The sequence below is a fragment of the Electrona antarctica genome (assembly GCF_951216825.1).
Source record: "Electrona antarctica genome assembly, chromosome: 4".
NCBI lineage: Eukaryota > Metazoa > Chordata > Actinopteri > Myctophiformes > Myctophidae > Electrona > Electrona antarctica.
Genome location: NC_136809.1, coordinates 34,737,259 through 34,755,408, shown reverse-complemented (window position 1 = coordinate 34,755,408; position 18,150 = coordinate 34,737,259). Strand labels below are relative to the sequence as shown.

At 41.8% G+C, this 18,150-nt stretch overlaps 1 protein-coding gene across 2 annotated transcripts in view; it reads right to left on the bottom strand.

The window, feature by feature from the left end:
* The window catches only part of LOC306922298 (CSC1-like protein 2), a 71,309-nt gene extending 54,267 nt beyond the window's left edge, over window positions 1–17,042 (bottom strand). For both annotated transcript variants that reach the window (XM_079499788.1, XM_079499789.1), the window contains exon 1: window positions 16,575–17,042. The gene's annotated coding sequence lies outside the window, so the exon portion shown is untranslated. The remainder of the gene's footprint in view (window positions 1–16,574) is intronic.
* Window positions 17,043–18,150: the final 1,108 nt, after the last annotated feature.

Here is an 18,150-nt window from a genome sequence, read left to right as displayed (position 1 = left end):
AGCGTCCGTCCTTGAAATGAATGACGCAAGACGGTGATCACACGAGAACAGACGGCCCTGGACAATGACGAATGGCCAGGTCATCATGCACGAGGATGTCATTTAAAATATATTGCAAAGGGCAAACAGAGAATGAGTATGCATATTAATTAATACATACATTACAAAACATACACACATTTGCTGAGAACAGTGTTATCTTCCTCTCTCAATCTCTTTCTGTCATGACCATCATTCTGTCTATCCATCTGTTTCCTTTTCCATCTCCTACTGCCTTGTCATCTCTCTCCACCCTTTCCTGTGTCCTTGATCCCTTCCTCTGTCTCTGTCTCCTTTTGTCTTTCTCATCTTTCTATCCCCCTCTCATCTCTTTCTCTCGCCTCTTCTGTGTGTGTGTGTGTGTGTGTGTGTGTGTGTGTGTGTGTGTGTGTGTGTGTGTGTGTGTGTGTGTGTGTGTGTGTGTGTGTACAGTTTCACTGTACTGGGATCAGTGTTGATTTGACAGAGTGCAGAGGAACCCATGAGTCATCAGAGGACAAACACTGTAACCAGTAACCACCATACGCACATAACACAACAACCCAAGGCAACGCAACGCGACACGCACGGCACGGCACAACACGACACAAGTACAATTGACTAGAGCGTCGCAGTCCCGCCCCCTCGAGAGACCCGGAAAAGAATTCCCCGTTCATTTTCCTCATAGACTTTTCAAACAGTATTTATTTAAAGACGTTTACACCGCGGACAAAGCCAACTTGAGTTGTGACAAATCATGACAATAAACACAATGTTTTGGGCTGATCAAATCATTAGAAAGGAGAAAAAGGCAGGATACCAGCTGACTTCACCATCCAATACGCTTGGAAAAAGGAGTGCAAGGAGGTCCAAAACAAACACCTGGTGTCAGACCCCAACCAACAGGTCCCTGCCACCAACCTCCCAATGAGACAGTAGTATATAGGTGCAGGACTGGACATGGCCCCTGCTTGGCCAGCCTTCACAAATGGGGCAGTAGCCCAAGCCCACTATATGCGTGTGCCGTGTGGTGAGGAACAATATGGAGCACATCATTGAAGTGTGTCCTCTCCAAGGACTGGAAGGAGGATTAGTCACCCTCCATACATCAGATCAGGAGGCTTGGCTTAAGTTAAGGACCATGCATTAGCTAAATAAATAAATACAATAAATCAAATGCAGAGATTACTGAGAGACCTGCCTCAGTAATCTAGGATCGCAGGTAAACCAAGAACCTAGCATCACATACATACATCACAACATAAATAATCTGTATAATACTAGAATTTCGCGGGCCTTCGGCCCGCTCATCCCAGAGTTGCGTTGCCCCGCGTTGCGATACAGAAGTCCACAGATACAGAAGTCCACAGTGACACGCGTTGTATGCAGCTGTTTTGTGTTGCAGCGCGTGCGCGCGCGCGCGTGTAGTGTTGTTGTTCTTATCCATAACAATAAATGGATCAAATATGCTCTATATTAGTTATGTATAGATTTAAAGCAGTGGCTGTCAAAGGTGTGATCCAGGGACCCTCATGGTTCCTTGAGGGGGTTCCAAATGGACCCATTATAGGTCTGTAACTCTGAGAGTGTACAAATGGAACCAAGTGGACCCTACAGGTCTGTAACTCTGAGAGTGTACAAATGGAACCAAATGGACTCTGTTATAACGTTTAACTGTGATACTGTACAAATGGAATCAAATGGGACTCTTATGGGTCCATTTGGTTTTACTCTCAGAGTTATGGGGGTCCTTGAAATTTAAAAGGGTTGAGAAGCTGTATGCAATGGCTTATGTCTTGTAAAAAGAGAGACCAGCCTATTCTCCAAAGCATGATATCTTATGCTTTGCTAGGTTGTACAAATTAATATTGGGTCAATATAATTTGCAGGACTCACGTGTGTGCTCTCTGTCTCTCTCGCTCTCTTCTCTCTCCTCCGTCTCTGGGGTGTGTGGGGGGGGGGGGGGGGGGGGGGATTAGTGGCGCTGCCTGCGACAGTGCTATACTTCTCCAGCAGCGGTGCAGAACCGAGAGAGTGACACATTCTTGTGGATGTAAACTGCGCAAGTTGTAGCTTTAAAGTTCGGATTGTGTAGTCGCACCGGTGGTACAAAGTGAATGTTACAACTCGCACGGTGATGTTGTAAGGCGCAAATGCGAGTACCTAGTCGCACTGTCGAGCCCTGTGTAGTGTAGTGGCATTTTCGCTGCATCGCGAGGCGATCCAAATTCCCCCCCGCGCACGCACGCACGCACACACACACACACACACACTGGACGTAGCTGTGTGTTGTTGCAGCGCGCGCGTGTGCGTGTAGTGTTGGTGTTGTTGTTCGTGTCGATATTTGCGCGTCGGTTTGTCCCGCTTGTACCACGCCAGGTTTGCACAGTGCGCTCAGTGCGATATTTCCGAACGTGGGCGTTGTGTGTGTGTGTGTGGGTGGGTGTGTGTGTGTGTGGCTGGCTGTGTTTTGTTGCGTGGGGATCGCCATGTGAGGGGGCTAGCCAATAAGGGCCCTGTGTTGCATGTGGAGAATTGTGTAGGTGAGTGTGTGTGGTGTAGCCGAACGGGGTGGTGAGGACATGAGGGGGATGTAGCACAGCAATCGGTGACCCCTACATTAAGCTGTGTTGCTCCCAAGATGCAGTGCAAATGCGTGTTGTAGCAACCGTAGCCAATGGGAAAACAGGATGCAGTGTTGCCAGGTCCGCGAATTGTAAGCGAGTTGTAAGTAGCGTGTTGAATGGCATTTTTTCTGGGCTTGTTTTCATAGACCTGGCAACAAATTAGGCGGGGGTGTCGGTGCTTGTGGCGTGTTTGTGTTTATTATTGATATTGATGTTGTTTGTGAGTGTGGACGGGAGGCGGCTGTAGTGGCAGTGCAATGACAGTTTTTACGCGGGTGTTGTTGACTGTGGGCGTGCGGCGCGACATGAGGAGATAGCCGTGGATCGACGCGGAGGGTAAGACTGTGTCGTGTTAGTGTGTTGTTGCAGTGTGTGTTGCAGCGTGTTGCAGCGTGTCAGTGACGTAGTAGCTGGTGCCTTTTGTTCCTGTGCGTGCTTTTGGGGACATGTTTTCAATTGTATATAAGGATATTTGAAACTATACGATACCAGGTAAACAATGAACCTGGCATCAGTCTAAATAACCTGAAATAGTGGTTCTCAAACATGTTTAGCTCAGTTCACCCCTGTAAATAACCTTTTCATACACAGCCCCCCTGAATTACATGGAATACTTTACAGCATAGCACCTTATGTCATATTAACGGTACACAATATGTAAATCTTTCCCCCTGATACAGTATGCCATGAGTATATCAGTTTTCATTAGGACAGATTGAAAATACTTTTTGGTGAAGATCGCGACTTGGTGTACTGTAGACTGAAAAAGAACACACCAGTAGTATAGTGCGAGTGACATTGATAACTTGTAACGTAACTCTTTACATTTTCCCATTCAGTAACGCCATTATGTTACTATGTTTTCAGTGGGTGAGTTAGTAGTTACCCACGTTACGTAATGTATGGTAATCCAAAAGAACCGTCTCCTCCTCCTGCCAGTGCGGAGTCTGTCATGTAAACTGACGGTGCACTGAATGCGCTCCCAGAGTGAAACACATTCCACATGAGAAAGAGAAAGTGGCTTCCACAGGGCATAAGTCATCATAATGATGATGATTGGTCAACATAGGGTAACATAGGGTAATTACTTTAGGCCTGTCTGTGCATGGGCAAGGCATCAGTTGTCTGTGATTTTGGATATTGTACTATTGGCACAATAGGTTTAAATAATAGGTCTAAAACACCCCATAATCGCATAGCTGAGGTTAGACACAGACAGGTCCCAGCTGTTGGAGCCCGGCAATGTGTCAAGGTGTCTCTGAGCAACACACTAACCCCATATGGTTGACCGGAGTCCCTCAGGGCTCTATACTAGTGTATTTGACAAGCTCACAACACGACGTGCTATTTTCAGAAGAAGCGTTCCCCACAATACCAATGCTGCTGGTTAACCCCTAGCTGCCCACAGTGCTCCCTAGAGAAAAGCACTCAGCTGAAAACTGAATTTCCCCCGTGGGATGAAATAGGTTTAGTTATTATTAAAACACAATGCAACAACACGTCAAACACAACCTATACTGACTTGAACTATAGTAGAAAGTAGTAAGTACACATCTTGTTCTGTCTTCAAGTATGGAACTTAGTGCACTCTGTACTGACTTAGCCTGGCTAATAGTACCGACTTAGGTAGTGGTTGAAACAAAACGTTTTGTTAAACTTTTAAAGCTCTATATTCTGATAGTAACCGTTGCTATATATACTGTAGTGTTAGTTCAGTAACAGGAGTCTTCCAATCTCTCAGCTCTTTAATAATCAGACATTTTCACTTGTTTATCCTGTACACTGTTGTTAGATAATTTCTGATATACCGTTCATTGTATGACCCCTTGACCTCATGGCCTGTCATGGGTTGCACTCTCTCCTGTATTCTATCTGTCAAACTCTGCCCTGGTCAGACTGTCAACTCTGCCTTGGTCAGAGTGGCTCCGGTGAAGGCCACAACAACACCCGGAACACATTAACATTTGTTTGCCAGCCTGCCCGTCTGTGTTTGTGACTTGCCATATCTTGAAGCATGAGGAGTTCTTTTGACGTCAGAACAAACAAACGTTGGAAGTCTCGAAGCATCGAGAACATGCTGGAACTCTGTCGCTACCACCTCCAATCACGGAGTGACAACACTTGTCTGTGCATCATTTATGCCTACGTCATTTGTACTATATAATCCTTCTCATAACAATTGTACACTAGGACCTCCATGATTGAACATTGACAAACCTGTATTGTGTAAAGAGGCTGTGATCTGATTGACTTGTAAACAAGAAACTTAAGACTAAAAACTAAACTTACTTTAACTTTATTACTCCATTTCTTGTGTCTGCTTCATCAATTATTCCAGGTAATACCTCTTCCATGCATTTTTGACTATTCTGTGTACCATTTATTACTGCATATCACTTTCATGTTTTATACTAAATATATACTGAATACTTGATTTTTAAGGTGGCTAAAGCTACTTTTATGCTTATCCTACTAAATTATCACCATTTACCTCACATTGACTATATCCAAAATATCCCTGTTAAATGCTAAACCTTATAACATTATCAATCAAAATGGCATCTTAAATGCCCCTGACTGGGTGTTATGTTGGAACCCCAATTCTATATTAATGACTCTTAAAGATATTAATATGGAATCACAGTTTAAACATTATAACATTAAAGATAAAGTTAATATGCACTTGGTTTAATTAGGTCTTTACAGTCCTTCTGACTTACTGAGTACTTTTACTCTATTACATTTCCAGAGTTTCACTCTGTCACTTCCTGTCAAAATTAAGGAAGCTTCACTCAATTATAATACATTGAAACAGACCCCATTAAAGATCCATATTCCTATTATCTAAAATATTTCCATCAACTGTCCTGATTGAATCAAAAAACATTTTCTATGCTGTTACTAAAGAGCTGGAGAGACTGCCTAACTGCACAACACGCGTACAACCTAGGTACCGTTTTTTACTATAAAGAGAATTAGTTACAGTCTGAAAATAGGTTCTCTAAGGCCCCAAACCACACCAGCTGCAACTCCTTGCAACTACTCACAACTCCTTGCAACAAAACAAACCACACCAATGCAACTGCCATTGGGAAAAATGGTTGCATGTTGCAAGTAGTTGCATGTTGCAAGGAGTTGCATGGCGACCCTCTGGTGTGGTTAGGGCTTATGGGAAGCATTAGTGTTTCATTACAACACTTAAAACACAGATCCTCTAAAAGACAACTACTGTTACAAGATTATCGACATATTTTGGGTTCCTATAAAAGTCATGAGTCATCTTAAGACCTTTTGTTTGTAAAAGAATAATTCAGATTTCAAAGATAGATTTCACAGGCCATTCTCAAAATAACAGTAGTGGGTTGCACACACCAAGACTTCAGTTCAAATAGTTTATTTCATATTTGAACAAATATGGACAAACGTTACGGCTATCCAGCCTTCATCAGTGTGACACTGATGAAGGCTGGATAGCTGATGAAGGCTGGATAGCCTTCACCAGTCTTGGTGTGTGCGACTGCGACGCACTACCGTTATTTTTATGTTTTGAACGGGTAGCGCACCTATAGTCAGAGCGCGGTGGTCATCTGAAGAACAGGCCATTCTCAAACATTGAACGGTGAAATTCGACTACAGTTAGCGGAGTCTAAAAATGGATGTATGGTGTTTGGACATTTAACACATTGACTGCCAAGCATGTAATATCACGCCCCATCAATTTCTGATCAAATATCAGAGCAGCTATTGAAGATATGCATCATGCCCCCACACAGTCAGTCAATATGAAATATGCACATAGATATAGATCCTCACATAAGTCTGTCTGTCTGTCACACAAAAACCTGGAAACCAGACAAATCTGAAAAAAGTGAAATCATTAGCTCTATACGTACAAGTTATTTTATTCATAATATAGTAATACTATGTATCGTTGCATTTTGCTGGTAGCTATGTGGTCATTACAGCATCTTAATAGTTACACTACTCGTTACGTTAATTAACTTGACTTACTTTTACTGTGCATTCAATTCAAAGTAGGTTTTTGGCATGATAATTTTATTCAACTTACAATGCCCAGCCCAGGAAAAAGTAAAACAAATCATTTGTAAGCTATCTTCTAGAATCTAGACAAGCAATAGGCTACTTGCTACACGTTGATGAAGTTGAGCTGTCAAAATCATTTTAGATGGACTGTCTTCTTCAACTGCCTACATTTGCTGATAAACAAAAGCTTCCTCAAATGGAATGGATTGCGCAGCAAAGAAAATAGCTGATGTTTAAGATTGTAGCTTGTAGATCAGCTATATTCGGTGTGCGACATGGCACGCAATCAAGTCTAACCATAAATAAGGCCTAAAGCTGCCGTGGCATGACAATGGAATTGGGGTTGAACAGTCTCATTCATATTCATATGTATGGAGTTTAAAAACTTTAAAGTAAAGTAATTGAACTTGTAATTCATTATATTACTTGTTACTGGAAAAGGTTACGGTATAATACAGGTAACACGTGACGTTACTAGCCAATTTCTTCTCAACACTGCCTGTGAGTGCAGGGGGGTTTCCTCGCCCCTCCCGTTTGTAATGCAGGAGCTGGCGAAAACTTCTGGGAACTCAGATTAAAATGGGGGAGACACTGACAGATATGAGCAACTAAAAATAGTAAAATAGTATTTAGAAGTGGTCATACGGTTACAATACATTTATGTAGCATGGTTATTGTGAATATAATATGACAGTTAAAAATCATATCAAAAATGTCCTTTTTATAATTGATTGAACAATTAAAATGACAATTTTCACTTTAACAAACACTATACATAACTTATATAACTACTACTTCTGTTAAGTTCTGTACTTATACTAGAGCAAACATGACATGTTGTTGTTGTCTCCCTCTGTTTCCCGTTGATAAAGACCGTTGCGAGTTGTGGTGCGTGTGTGTCAGAGGTCATATCAGGCTCAAACACACACACACCCACACACACACACACACAGCCGCCAGTCCATACCACTGAGGAGTCATGATGACTTATCAGGTCAGACAACTGACACCCTCACACAGCTCAACAGCAGCTTTAAAAGGTAGTGTAAGTGAATGTTTGGGCGATAAAAACAAGAAGATTTTGTTTTTTAAAAGGTTCAAGCTCCGACTGCTATAGTGTTTGTTCAGTAACGATGATGATTGTATGAAATTGGTATCCCTAGATGAATGAAATGAAATGTATTTTCGACAAACTCTTGTCTACAGCAATGATAATGAATATTATCTCAGAATATAGAGCTATTTAACACTTAATTTAACAAAACAGATATCACTAAAAGTATCTTTAACAAACCATATATTTTTTTTAGGAGAACTAATTAACTTCAAGAAAATCATAGTGAATTACAGTGAGTCACATTCTAACTCACAGCCTCAATGACAGACAGTAAATAAAGTTCTCGGGCTAATTACAGCTTTCAAACCATGGTCCCTAAAGTGCATGCACTCAATCAATTACAACAATTTACAATTTAATCATTTGGCACAGTGGTTCACAGTGCCAAGGACCCCCATACAAGATTTGTGTCGTTGTGTCTTTTAAAGAATTTAGCTTGTAGCTTGTAGATCTGCTATTATAAAATAGCGGATGTATATCAGATTCAAGTGGTTTAAAAACAGTTTGATGCTATAACTAACACCCCCTGGACCCCACTTTGAGAACCACTGATTTAACATACTCTATAGTCATCCAGAGCGACTTACAGATGGCATTAAACCTAGTAAACAAATGAGTCACCAAGGGTGCAAAGAAAAGCAATGAGGTGCTACAAAGTCACTAGGATACCAGGTAAACATCTACTGTTACATCTGTCTAAACAACATTCACTAAATAACACCCTCAGCAGTCCGAGTAGGACAAGCTGGAGAAAACAAACAATGTGACTGTCAGAAGTCACCTGCTACTCAGTACTCACTAAATACTGTAGTAGAGATACCAATAAAAGTTACAGATTCCAATAACCATAACTTGCATATTGATCGATCCAGACTACCGATCGCTGTGTACAGCGTGTAATTTAGTGGGTTCAGTCAGTGGTTCTCAAAGTGGGGTCCAGGGACTTTTTGGGGGTTCTAAATGGACACTTGTAACTCAGAGAGTACACAATTGTTGAGTTATGGAGGTCCTTGAAATTAAAATGTTTAAGAGCCTGATCTAGGAATAAATAAATGTTAGTAAAATGTAAATAAAAGCTTAGTAAAAATAATAATGTAATTAGGGGGAACAATAAGTATTCAATCAGTCAGTCAAACTGAAGCATTCAAATGCTAAATCATTGTTTACTCACTGTAAATTACATATCATTATTATGATACATTACATGGTATCTGATTTGCATAGACTGGCATACTCGCCAATACCGGCATTTTAGGGAGTATCGACAGAGAGCTTTTCTGATACTGGTATCAGAACAACTCTACTACCAGGCGAGGGGTCCTTGAAGGGATTCATTCTAAGCTGTTCCCAGGAGTAGCAGCTAATATGTCACACTCACTACTAGTCAAAGGCACTTATTAGCTGCCTGGTTATAATCAGTAACCAATAAATCACAATAAATCAATAATGCTTAATTGACCTTATTATTAGTTGTGTTGGTAATCAATACATCCCGTCACGCTAGCTAACCCTTGCCTAACTATGCCTCATCAGCACCGTTGAAACGTGCCACTGATCAATCCCATTGCCTTTACAATTCCAGTAGATAAGAATTATTCCTTACACTATATTGATATGGTTGCATATATCTAACTTTTATATTTTACCATCACTTATAGTACTACTTTATGGTATTTGGTAGCTTGTAAGAGCCTACCGTAGACATTTCGACTAGGCCTGACAGCTATTGTTTTGGTACAGCCTTGTTAAGTTGTTATGGTTCAGTTTGTCCTTGAAGCAGCTCGATTTCTACCCTGTGCTCTGGCAGAACTAACATACAACCACATGAGTGTTATTGTAATACTACTACCCAAGTACCCATGATATCATGTAGCCTAACCATCACCTCATAGAATATTGTCTCGACTCCCGTTTGCCTCATCAATTGCTGATTGATCCAAATTCCACAACACCATGCATTGTTCAGGTTGGTTTCATGAGCCCCCAGAGGTCTATACAAGGCCTCCTAGATTTTTTCTACTCAATCAACAAACTCACAACACTTCAGCCGGAGGCGTATAAATTAAACATATCGTCACTGTCGGGAAGATATTATCTCCATACTGTTCTTTATTAATGCCTTACTTGATCATACTACAGTATCACTTAAAAGCATGAAGTAGAAGATCTACAAGTTCAAACGTGTTTGACATTGTCAATCTGCTACTTTTGTAATGTTTTATTTGAATCCTGAAACAAAGTAACAATTTTGGGCATATGAGGTTCCCAACTTCCCACCCAGACGATATAGTGCATATTCTTCCTAACGTCAGACACCACACTACAATCTTCATTTAGTTTAAGGAAGACATGGTTTTCCATCCTCAAAATGATGCTGAGCCTGTGATGGCAGCCGTGCTGCTGCTGTATTCAAACTGCCACCTATAAGTTTGCATTGACATCAATGACATGTCTGATGTATGCTGCCTGCCACTGTAGTATGATGCTACTGTACATTATGACGCCTCACCTGCATGTGAGCATATATCATACATGGGCAACAGGCGGCAACCTTCACTTAATGCGGCCCGCAGGTTAATTTACGAATACTGATATATTATTGATTTCAGCTATTGCAATTCCAAAGATGCATGACATGACCCGCTTTATTTACTTCCGTCTATATTAGTAGCTTCATAGTTAACCTATAACTAAATGCATTTAAAATTAAATAAAAAAAATTACTTTTCAGGATTCCAATTCAAAAGTACCAAAAATTCAGGATTTTTTTTTTAAAGGAAAGGAAAAATAGCAGATCTACTTTTTTTGCTACTTTTGTGTGACATAGGTCATAGAATGACAAAGTAGGGCATTAAAACAAGTTAAAATGCAGAGATAATTGGTTCAGAAATATAGTGGCCTTCTCCATCATCAAAGTTGCCCACCCCTGGACTATATGCACAAAGATCGATGTTCTAAGATCTATTACTGTTCTATTGTTGCATTTGCTTATGTTGCATACACATTATACTGTTATATTACATGGCTTGGTTGAATGCGCGATTCTGATTGGTCAATCCATGAATTCATCGGTCTGTTATTTTTTAATAATGACAGCTGAACTCAATAACATGGCCGTTTTTATTATTATTATTATTATACAGTGTCACACAAAAGCATCATGATCAAAAGTAGCAGATCTACAAGCTTGAAACTTGGAGATGTTACTTTTGCTATTTTTGATTGAATCAGAATCTTGAAAAGTAACAGTTTTGGACATATGAGGTTTCCCAGCCAACAGAGACGATATATAAACCTAGTCTAAAAGCCCAGACTCTCTGATGGAACAACAAACAGTCAACAGACACTTTAAGCACTTGGACTGAATTAAATGGAAATGTCTCCACACCAAAAGTACAGCTAGCTGCAGGCCTTGCAGTCTGTAACTTCAGTGGAAGAGCCATCGATCCCTTTTGGAGGAGCTGCCTGTGGAGTTATGCAAAACCACAGATACAGGATGGGGGAAACTGATGGCTGGTTAATTCCACTTCAAGAAGTTGCTTTTTAGTGTGTAGGCTGTGTTGCACATACTGCAGTTCAAGCTATCCAAAAGTTTCCAGTGTCCCATATGAGGCCTTGCATGAATTACAGGCATCACTTCCTGTTGTCATTCAATTTGTTTGAGCGATCCGTGTCAGTCAATAATAATGTGGGAACACAACCTGACAGAAATCAGAAAGGGACATTTTAGTCTGCTTAATACTTACCATAGCCTACGAGATCTCTCTGCACACAGCGTATTCAAATGAATGATATATGCATTCTATGGCTCTTGACACTTGCTTTTAGCAGTAGCCTACTAGCCTAATACTCCTGTCCTGTGTTTCATTCTGACTGGCTGCTGTTGCTGGTGTGGCACCTGCATCAACGCATGGCGATAGAATATGCTTGTAAAGTGACTTCAGTGCTTGGTATAATATTAAGCATTGATCATTATTTTAAATCATCTGTGTGGAGGGAGATCAGACTAATGTGACCCTTTTAATTTCTGCCAGGTTGTTTTTCTAGTCTTCCCACATTGTTGTTATTTGATTCCTCTCCTGAACATGGGCCAATTGTCTTTGTATAGTCGCTTGAAAAAGCCGGATTCGAACCCCTAGCCTCAGCGGTGGTGGGCAGCTACTTCACCACTGCTCCACCAGAGCCCTTTCTATTTGTATGACAATCGTCAACTAAGATTCATGTTTGTGACAACCTTGCTGACAGCTGACCGCAAAGCAACGCAAGCTTGATATTTCCAAACAAGTCCTCTGGAAGGACAAACAACATTAGATCACAGTGGAAAGTGTGATTCTGCAACGTGTGTGTGTGTGTGTGTGTGTGTGTGTGTGTGTGTGTGTGTTCCTCCCACATGTCACACACTGGTGGAGAAAAGCCAGAGACAGATTCCAGTAGACTTTGACAATGGCCCACAAAGATGCCACTGGTCTAACCTACGTACAATTAACCCATTTTCAACCTTATCTTCATAGAACTGGTCCTCAGTAATGCTCATTATAGAGATGGCACTGGCACCATGGACAGTTCAGAATCAGATACCTGCCTCCTACCAATGACATCCTTGATGGGTATCCGAAGCTAAACTACAGCTTTTCTCTTGGGAGACCCCTGTTACGGAACAAACTCTAGCAAGCATTACTATTAGAATATTCTGTAGAGCTTTAAGTTTAAACAACAAAAACATCACCACATCATTGCATTGTTCAGAGAACGTACTGCAATGAGTATTTTTATCAGAGTATCATGCTTAACCAACAATATAGACACGTCTACGCCATTTTTCAGACAAAGAACCCCATAGCTGAGAGAGAGAGACGAAGCACGGACATATGTAGATTGTATAACATTGTGTTGCATAACAGGGCCTCTGTCCCTTCATCATGTTCTGATCATTTATTTATTTTACAGAGCATCTTGATCAGTGGCGTATCCAGGAATTACGTTTTGGGCAGGCAAGATAAGTGTTAATTGTCGTCTCCCCGCGCACAATCGTAGCACTAAAGGTTTTCAAAGAGATATACCTGCCAGACGAGTAGGATACAAAGGCTGAAAGGCATGCATTTACATTCCAATGGGTGATTGAGGGTGGCGCTCTACCGCAACGGCCAATCAGCTGTCCATTAATAGTTCTCAGGTCTTGTTTTTGTCGTCTTTTTTTCTCATTGTATGGATTTTGGCCAGGCCAGAAATGGATTTGGACAGGCGGACGCCTGCCCTCGCCTTATTGTAGATACGCCTCTGATCTTGATGAGAGGCTTTCGATACCATCTCACCAAATGTAGGCAATTATCTCATCAATGTTTGTTGACTTGACCATGGACTTTTACAAAAACAGAGTATTTCTATATTGCAGTATTGATACTTTTAATTAAGTAAAACATTTGGGCCCTTTTTCCACCACTGACTATAGGGTTCGTCATTTGTCAGCAAACTGATGCTGCAGTTTTGATGGCCTCATAGATCTGTTTGACAGCACTACCATGTAGGGCTGTACCATGTACTACCATGTAGGGCTGTACCATGTACTACCATGTAGGGCTGTACCATGTACTACCATGTAGGGCTGGCCTCATAGATCTGTTTGACAGCACTACCATGTAGGGCTGTACCATGTACTACCATGTAGGGCTGTACCATGTACTACCATGTAGGGCTGTACCATGTACTACCATGTAGGGCTGTACCATGTACTACCATGTAGGGCTGTACCATGTACTACCATGTAGGGCTGTACCATGTACTACCATGTAGGGCTGTACCATGTACTACCATGTAGGGCTGTACCCAGGGACGGATTAACCCCAACGAGGGCCCCTGGGCCGGTAATTTTTGCAGTGCCCCCATAGCGCGTGTGCGCGCGGCATATTTGTGTTTTTATGTGTTTTTATCATCTTTTTTACCTAAATTTAACAAAATCAATGGCCAATGAAGGGCCCCAGGAGCCCTTTTCAGGGCATCAAACCCAGTACCACGTGGTCCAATTTCCCTGAAGGGCCCCTGAGAGCCAAGGGTCCCTGAGAGCCAAGTGCCCCTGGGCCACGGCCCCACTGGCCCAAGGCTAATTTGTCCCTGGCTGTACCATGTACTACCATGTAGGGCTGTACCATGTACTACCATGTAGGGCTGTACCATGTACTACCATGTAGGGCTGTACCATGTACTACCATGTAGGACTGTACCATGTACTACCATGTAGGGCTGTACCATGTACTACCATGTAGGGCTGTACCATGTACTACCATGTAGGGCTGTACCATGTACTACCATGTAGGGCTGTACCATGTACTACCATGTAGGGCTGTACCCAGGGACGGATTAACCCCAACGAGGGCCCCTGGGCCGGTAATTTTTGCAGTGCCCCCATAGCGCGTGTGCGCGCGGCATATTTGTGTTTTTATGTGTTTTTATCATCTTTTTTACCTAAATTTAACAAAATCAATGGCCAATGAAGGGCCCCAGGAGCCCTTTTCAGGGCATCAAACCCAGTACCACGTGGTCCAATTTCCCTGAAGGGCCCCTGAGAGCCAAGGGTCCCTGAGAGCCAAGTGCCCCTGGGCCACGGCCCCACTGGCCCAAGGCTAATTTGTCCCTGGCTGTACCATGTACTACCATGTAGGGCTGTACCATGTACTACCATGTAGGGCTGTACCATGTACTACCATGTAGGGCTGTACCATCTACTACCATGTAGGGCTGTACCATGTACTACCATGTAGGGCTGTACCATGTACTACCATGTAGGGCTGTACCATGTACTACCATGTAGGGCTGTACCATGTACTACCATGTAGGGCTGGCCTCATAGATCTGTTTGACAGCACTACCATGTAGGGCTGTCACGATTATCATTAAGATATTTAGCAGACACTCCGATCCAGAACGACTTACAAGTGTGAGATCAGAATAAGCAGAGTAAACATTAATTAACTATAAGGCCAATAAACCACAAGATAAATAGTCATAAAGTAGAGTGCAGAAAGTACAATGTAGTGCCACAAATAAACTAGGAAAGCAGGTAAACAACAAACCTAGCAATTGTTTAAACAACATGCTATTTAAATAGCATTCTGTACATTTGAAAATATACGATGCCAGGTAAACAACAAACCTAGCATGTCTAAACTTGTCAATTTGAAAATCCTGGCACAAAATCTATTCAGACGGGGGTCCGTGATCCACTATGTGATCCTTTAGGCATGTCACAATTACAACATAATCGCCGATTTGACATAATCACAATTATTTTGCTTAATTGTCAAAATCCAACACTTAAAAACATGGTGATCTGCAAGTTAGATGTAGATCAGCTATTTCCACTCTTTTGCAACACATATTTTGGCCATAATACATTCTTTATTTTGATTATTGGCATCAGCCATCATCAGTCATTTCTTTAAATTTTTTGTTAATCGCAATTATTTCTATGACAATTAATAATCAAATAAAATGAATCGTGACAAAAAACCTATCCTTGACATGATGAAAAATGTTTAACAGAAGATGAGTGTCCATCCATCCATCCCACCTACTGCAGGACTCCAGGTGCACCATCATCATCACGTTATGATGGAGATGGCCACGTCACGAATGACCTCGTTTCTAGCATCCTGTCTCTTATCGGTCAAAACAACATCATCACCACTGTGCTCTCGTCTTGTTTGTCCCCACTCACTCCCCATGCAATAAAACCCAACATTTGCACAGAAATGACTGGAGTATCATTCATATACATACGTATTATTATATAATACGCGCGCCTGAATCCCTGCCAGCCACGCTCATAACATTGCATTGTTTCGACCAATCTGCTATGCAGCCCCTCCATAGACAACACGACGGTGCGATGAAATAGGCTACAATATTCGAACATATTAAATGCATTCAAATTTACATTTTAAAAAAGACAGTATGATATTAAATATTGGTTTAGATTATTGTGCATTATTATGTGCCATATTATGTGCCAGCCACTGGCAGTCAGCCTGGTGCGGATCAGGGCGTTCTCTGTTGTCCCTGGCTGAGGAGAGAACAGCCCGTGCCAGCCCAGTCTGTCACTGAGAGGACACACGCGCGCGCGCGCACAGCATGGTTGGTGACATTATTTTGTCACATTGGCCTATAGCCTAAGATTTAGACTTTCGTAGATGTATTTTATCGATTCTGACCGTTTCAAACTATCTCTAAGTCTAAATCTTTGATAGACAAAGTCATTAAAAAACAAAACAAACCATCGTGGTCTGGTGTTATACTTAAAAACAAATATAGATTGTCCCGAACAACAAGACATCTGCTGCTGCATGCTCTAGTCTGTGTCGCTGAGTGTGTACGTGAGCCTGTTCTTATTCTCTGACGCACTTGAAGCGCTGCCACTAGAAATAAGACCTCGAGTCTGAATAAAACACACATAAAGAGGAGGGGGGGGACAAAAATCATGTTTCAAGGGTTGTTTAAAACACATCAGAGCTCTAATAGGCGTGCCGTTACGCTGGTGTGATCATTATATAATCGAACAGAACATAACATTACGGGAATGTAACAAAACGTTATAATCAATGTCGTTACAGTCAATGCCAACCACAATGTCTGCAGGGCTGCGTTTTTAGGTCTGACTGTCTGCACCAATTCTATTCTAAATGTCTAATTCTAACAACATAATAAACACACGCTGTCCCGTCTTGGACTGGTACTCAAACCCGCAACCCCACCAACACGTTTTTTTGTGCACCAACCTGTCAATCCGAGCAGGATTTCTGTCCTTTTCTGTCGCTGTCCAGCCAAGCCGGCCCTGTGGCAGCAATGCAATGCAGGGCAATGCTATGCAAGGCAATGCCCCCCAACCCAAAGCAAAGCCCAGCAGAGCAAGATAAATAAATCCTCACAAATAATCCACTAGTTCAGCACTACAGGCTCCTGGATGCCAGGCCATCGGCCGTGTGAAGAGCGAGGGATAGGTAGGAATACGCTGGCCCCGCAGGATTCACGCACATATATGCGGCGGTTCGGTTCAAGGTGAGCCCGGTGGGTGAGCTGGCATGTTCGGTACCGACCGACCTCCAGGTGGCTCAACACGCCGTGTCTCAGTCAGTGTGTGTCTGTCGGAGGGGAGACGCTAAACGGCTGTTGTGCGAAAATGGACGAAGACTCAGACGCTCCGGGAATAGCAACACCCGGCCGGCGGCTGGTACAGGAGGGGATGCGTAGGGTAGGAACTTTTGCCTTGGCTAGTGTTGGCTGAAGCACCTCTTCTGTCTCAGACTCTCAGTCAGGAGGTCAAGAAAATAATCAAGGTTTATTTTTGTTACACATAATAAGCCTTAACAGTCAGTGTACAAAAGCAGTGTAATACAACTCTTATGCCATGTCACAATGTCAATATCCCCAGAAGATCAACAATATCAAGTGTCATATTGCCATACATATTGATTTCATATTGATGATACTGCCCAGCCAACAAAGCTTAAAGGAGTAGTTCACCCAACAAGAAATTACTTATTTTCTATCAGTTGCACACCCCATGAAGCCTTGAATTCATGGAGATTTGTTTTGTTTTTGTCACATTAGGCTATAAGCCAATAATTTGTCATCGGTCAGTCACAACTAACGATGTCACAACTAATGGAACTAAATAAATCTAGGTTATGCTGAAAATATGTTAAACAAAGAACTTTATATTAGATAACTTGCGTAGCTGATTTTATGGCAGTATATAACCTTGCGTCATTTTTTAAGGCACGAATATACCCTATGCTGGTACTGAAGGCCGACGGTAGGTTCCCTGTGCCGACGCTAGGTGGCAATGAAGTGTTTTTTCGTTCAGAGTAAAAGTCGCAGCAGTGATCAGATTATCTTCTATAATCTCGATTGAGCCTTCTAATCATTTAATCATTATCTTCTGACAAGAGGCAAGGCCTCACCTATGAAATCCAAACTTGTGCCTTTTTCAAAAAAGGAAACTTGAAACCAATTTAATTTAACCAGTTTAAATGTGCTTTAGGTCATGGAAACAAACCAACTCTCTAAATTGTGTGTGTGCTTGTGTGTGTGTGTGTTGAGAGAGAGAGATTATAATGACATCACTCATCCCTTAATTTGATCAATTTCATTTACTTTACTTATTTCAATGACCCTCACCCTCATCATAACTCAGAGAGAGTATGGGCTAAGAGAGTAAGGGCTCCATTTTCGTCACCGCTAAACCCCTTCCATAAACTTCTTTGCCTTTTTTTTTTTTTTAAAACATTTTTGAATAGTTCAACTAGCCAATTTACATTGACATGTTGTGAGCTTGTAGACTGGCCAATTTAA